The sequence below is a fragment of the Pinus tabuliformis genome, chromosome 1_1, assembly GCF_031772625.1.
Source record: "Pinus tabuliformis cultivar Carrire ecotype Pingquan chromosome 1_1, CPIR1, whole genome shotgun sequence".
Taxonomy (NCBI): Eukaryota; Viridiplantae; Streptophyta; class Pinopsida; order Pinales; family Pinaceae; genus Pinus; species Pinus tabuliformis.
Genome location: NC_142297.1, coordinates 718,854,678 through 718,860,677, shown reverse-complemented (window position 1 = coordinate 718,860,677; position 6,000 = coordinate 718,854,678).

Here is a 6,000-nt window from a genome sequence, read left to right as displayed (position 1 = left end):
TATGAACCAAAGTAATAATATATGTTTACACAAAGAATATCTTAATGCATGCTAAAGATATCAGACACTTAAGCCGATACGGGTAATAACAGACTTAGGAGTGATTACAGAGGCACGTAAGCGGTTGATTTTCCTGTTTAAGGTCCGCGAAATACAATTGTAGACCTTCATGAAGGTCTAGAGGCTGGTAAGAGGAATTTATATTGATAAGCCTCGAGGGCTTGTCAATCTGCACGAAGGAAAATAAAGTTGTACAAAAACGACATCATAATGATCTTTGGGTGTGGAAACTTGGTTCCAGCATCCCCCCATACTGCTTTGGGTGAGACTTCAGTCTGCACTCCACGGATTAATGTTGAAAGGGCTAGTAGTGTATGGATTTTCTTGGCTAACTTAACGTTGAACATGGGTCATGACCCCTAAGCCAATAAATGGTTCCGTTGCTGGGACTGGAACCCGACAAAGAAATAAATTGAAGATTGGTTGGAAAAGAAGATCCAAAAATTCACGTCACAATAAAACAGGAACCCACGATTGATGAAAGAACTGTGGTTGGATAGGTATTTGTACATAGAGATACATGAAATTTTCTTTTGTTCCTTCCCGGTCGAATTATACAAGTGGATCGCTAAATTGGTAGACGACCAAGGAAGGTAGAGGCTTGACGGTCTAATAGTGTGGACTGTATAGTTAGTGTGGAGATTGGAAGCCTTTGAAGATAAGATCGAATGCATTGTCGATCACTATCTTGATCATATCGTAGGAGGATTTGTGATAGAGTTCATGGTTGATACCTCAGTTAGCTACAACGAATAAGAGCGATGCTTCTTCAAAGGACCGTGAGGTAAGTATTAAGGTATTTAAATACTTGGATTAAAATGATCTTGTGTGAAAATTAAGTTATGCAATTAGCTTGATGTTTGGAGATACGCGAAGTGGAAAGTTATTTAGGGATAGAAAGGCAACAAGACCTAAATATAGCCCACTGATTGAGCCTCCTTTGAGTGACAATGAATAAGCAGCACATTCTTCTCTGGATAGTGTTGTCTAGTTAATAAGGTGAGGGTTCCCGCGAATACCCTATCCACCCACACCACCTCCATCTTCACCTCCATTGCATACACCTTCGCCCACACTGCCACCACCTCTACTGCCATTCACTATAGCGAATTTAGTAAAATTTCCCGTTTTCAGGGGCTTCGGGAATAGGGATCTGGACTAGTTTTGGTTCATTGCAAAGGTTGTGTGGGAAGCCCATGGAATTACAGATGATCAGATGAAGAAGGCTACATTGGTTACAACTTTTCAGGAACGTGCACTAACATGGTACATTAAGTACTGCACTGATAACCCAATGGCTGCATTGGTGGAGATTCAGACTGCGCTAAATAAGGAATTCAGTAGGCTCAAATCTAAAGTGCAATCGATTGTTGGATTCAAATAAATCATGATGAACCCTAGCGAGACACCCTGGGATTTGGATCAAAGAATGAAGTGCAAGATCTGCGAGCTAACATGAATCTTACGGATGGGTAGCACTGTGAATGGTTTGTGGCTTCGATCTTGCTGCATCTAAGGGTTGCTTTATCACAACAAAAGATTGGGACCTAGGCGGAGGCCCTAGAGATTGCAATGAGATTGCATGAGACACCAATTCAAGATGCTGCTTTAGGAGTTTAGCAGATTCATGCGAGTTGCAGAACCTTTTCCTAGAATTACAAAGTCTGAAGAAGGATAGAGCAGCTCGGCCAAAGGTGCACAAAGAGGTTTGGTGTTTGAAATGTAAGAGTCAAGGGCATGATAAAGATCATTGTCTTGTGTTCGTGAATTATGTTGTAGGAGGAGGGTCGATGCCTTTGAGGCCGGAAGCTCAAGCAAGGCCAAATGCAGGGCTTGCACTGTGGTGTGATATCTGTCAGGTAACTGGAAAACATGAGAAAGATAATTCCCACTTGCTGCAGAAATTTGTACAGACACCACAACAACTCTTACCCAACTTCTACCAATCAGTAGGTCACAATGACCACAATTGCCATAGTTATGAGTTAATTATGGAAAGAATTCCCACGTATCGAATACAGATAGAAGCTTAGCCTCTAAATTAAAGCGCTAGGGGGGTGTGAGGAGGATATCAGGGGCGCGGATGAGGCCGAGGCGGAGGAGGACCTGCAAGAGGTCTGGGGCAAGTTATTTGCTACAATTGTGTAGGTTCAGGACACTATGCACAAGAATGCATGAACCCAATGCGCCTGTCGTGTCGATACTATACCCAGTTTGACCATGTGATAGAAGACTGCCTTGTATTAATAGCTAAGATGCACAAAAAGGGGAAGCAACCTATGCAGCCTACACAAAACCTACAGATGATGAGTCTTGAACCTCGCGAAGAGGACCCCAATGTGAATATTGTGCTGCGAAGTGGAATGAAAACTGGCGAAGATAAGGGAAAGTGGTCAGATGAAGGTGAATGGGTTCGCAAAGCTCTAGAAAATGAGGTTCGCTTTGATTTGGAGCGTGCGAAGGAAACCTTCATAGAAGCAAAGAAAAGCTTCACTGAGGCTTTTACCTCGGGAAGTCAGGATAAGCAGTCTAAAGAAATGAACCCATCCATGCTTACTACATTTTTGGAGACCTGTATGAAGCTGCTACATGATAGGAAGGTCGTAAAGGGATTATAGGAGTTGATCAATAAATGTGCTAGTAATTCTCCCATGGGACCATGTGTGGTCAGGAAAATTGGCAAGCATAAGGCAAGAACAGGGCGTGAGATGAGGCTCACTGTGTAAATAGGAGAATATGAAATGGACCAAGTTATTCTGGACCTTGGGTCAGATGCGAATGTTTTTCCAAAACAAACATGGGAGAGAATGGGGAGACCTACACTGCAGTGATCTCCTATTCAATTAAGGATGACGAATCAACAAAAGATTATCCACATGGGAAGATCGCAGGGAGTGACAGTCGATATTGAAGGCGCGAGCACATTAGCAGATTTCGAGGTAATAGAGATTGTCGATGACAAAAATCCCTACCCCACACTCTTGGGGATTGACTAGGCTATTGACATGAATGGAGTGATCAATTTGAAGAAGTGAACGATGTCATTTGAAAGAAAATCGCTCCGCGTATTAGTACCGTTGGACCTTGCAGAAGGACCACGCTCTACTGAACCAGTCCGTGATTATGAAAGTGACGATAATTTGGACCATATTTATAAGATAACGGTTGGAGATCAAGATTGGGTGAATCCAACAATAGATGGACAAATTCCATGGGACCACGAAAGCTCCTGCACCTCATATTTAGATGAGGAATTGGAACACTGGAAGAATTGATTGCACGAAGTGTCTACGGTATACTGTAACATGATGACGAAATCGTTGCTCTGCGTATCATCGGAGGTAAGAAGTCTTCCTTACTATGATGGTTTAACTGACGTTGATAAATTTTTGGATGCATTTGAAAGGTAAGTTCCAAAGAAGAATTGCTTCCAAGCCTTGGAATTGGCACTATGCGCTATGCCTGCAAGATGGTGTGGTACACATAAAGGCAATTTTGATGGATGTCGTGAATACAAAAAACTGATGAGGGTGCGGTTTGGTCGCCAAAAGGTGCGAGTGATAGATAAATATGATGGGAGGAATGATCTGCATGATCACTTAGCCAAATGTACCGATGCTTATGGAGTAGAACTGCGACCAGAGTGGGTGCATCTGTTCTATCACACATTTGATGTAATACCTATGAATTGGTACATTAAGAGAGAGCTCTGCCATGGCACAGACGAATGGGATATTTTGAGACAGGGATTCCTGATGACATTCAGCTTAGAAGACAGATTTTAGTGCATTGATGAAGTGCTGCAGGAGGTCAAAGAAGCGATCTTTAGAATCCCGCAAGATCCCTTAGACTTGATTCAACCGGATTGGAGAACCTATCTACACCATGTGCTACAGTTCTATAATGTGACTATTGAAGAAGAAGAGGAAGATCCGAGGAACATTAATATCCCAGAAACAGAAGGTCACGACAAAGTGGAGGGGCCACAGATAGAGAATCATGATATCATCGTGCTGCTAAAAAAGATACAAGTGAACATTGGGACAGAGGAGGAGCCGAAGTTTGCAAAGATAGGGGACTACTGGGATGATGCTACGATGGACAAGGTCACTGAGTTGCTTCGCGAATACCAGGACTTGTTCCCTACAAAGTTTTCAGACCTGAAAGGGATAATAGGTGATTTAGGAGTAATGAGGATAACATTGAAACCAGACACGAAGCCTATGAAACAGAGGCCATATCGCCTCAATCCTAAGTACAAAGAAAGGGTCTGCTTAGAGTTGGACAAAATGCTGGCAGCGGGAATCATTGAACTAGTGGAGGAATCCGATTAGGTAAGTCCGATAGTCATTTAGGAAAAGAAGCAAAAGAATGAAATACGGATATGCATAGATCTCAGGAATTTGAATGACGCTTGCATGCATGATCCTTTTCTGACTCCTTTCACCGATGAAGTGTTGGATAATGTAGGAGGACAAGAAGAATATTCATTCATTTATGGGTTCTCTAGGTCCCATCAGATCAAGATCGCACCAGAAGATAGGAGTAAGATGACCTTCGCCACTGAATGGGGATGCTTTCAGTATACTATAATGCCTTTTAGGCTGAAGAATGCACCGACGATATTTTTACGCATAGTCATCGCGACGTTCAAGGACTTCATTCACAAGTTCTTGGAGGTATACTTTGACAATTGGATGGTGTTTGGGCTGGTAAAATGGCATGTAGCTAGTCTACACTTGATGTTGGATACTTTCAGAGGTATCAAATCACACTAAATTTAAAGAAATGTTTGTTCTGTGTTCCCTTTGGAATCTTGCTAGGTCATGTAGTATACAGACAGGGATTAATGGTGGATCCAACTAAGATTGTGGTTATAACCAATTTGGAGGTGCAAAGAAGTGTTAAACAGTTGCGCGCAATGATGGGGCATACTGGTTATTATCGAAAGTTCATAAAGAGTTATGCCCATATTACCGCGCTAATGGAAAAATTGTTGAAGAGGGATGCTACATTCTGTTGGAATGAAGAATATCAGCAGAGCTTAGATGTGTTAAAAGAGAAGATGGTCACCGTGCCGATCCTAGTCTTCCCGGATTGGAAGAAGGAATTTCATGTGCATGTGGATGCTTCATGTATTGCATTGGGAGCATTACTGACATAGGCTGGTGAGGGAGAGTTGGATCACCTTATCATGTTTGCAAGCAGGAAGTTATCTAAGGCTGAGAATAATTATTCGACGATAGAATGCGAAGGTTTGGATATGGTGTATGTGCTCCAGAAGTTCAGACACTACTTGCTAGGCGGACACTTTAAGATCTATACAGACCATTCTACATTAAAGTACATTGTCAACAAGCCTGTGTTGGGGGAGAAATATGCAGATGGCTCTTGTTGTTTCAGGAATACGATTTTGAAGTCATTGTAAAGCCATGGTGATTGAATGCAAGACCGTATCATCTGTCATGCATTGAAACAGGGGAGGAACCTACCAATTTGGAGGAAGGATTGCTTGACATGGAACTATTTATGGTGTGCATAGCAAAAAATAATTTTGCAGACATCATAAACTTTCTGACTACAGGAACGGCTCGAGAAGGGTACACCAACCAACAAAAGAAGGACTTGGTGGTGCGTGCAACAAATTTTTCTGTTATTAAAGGCCACTTGTATAAGATGGGAATAGATGAGATATTGCGACATTATGCGCCTGAGTTTGAACGAAGCATCATCCTAGCCAAAGCTCATGGAGGGGCTGCAGGAGGCCATTATGCAGGAAAAGCAAAAGTGTAGAAGATTTTACGCACTGGGTTGTGGTGGTCGACACTACATAAGGATTCCAAAGCTTATTGTAGGGCATGTGATGCATGACAGGGAGGGGCAGGCCATCGCGGAGGGATGAGCTGCCTCTAAATCTGCAAGTGTCATTGCATCCATTTA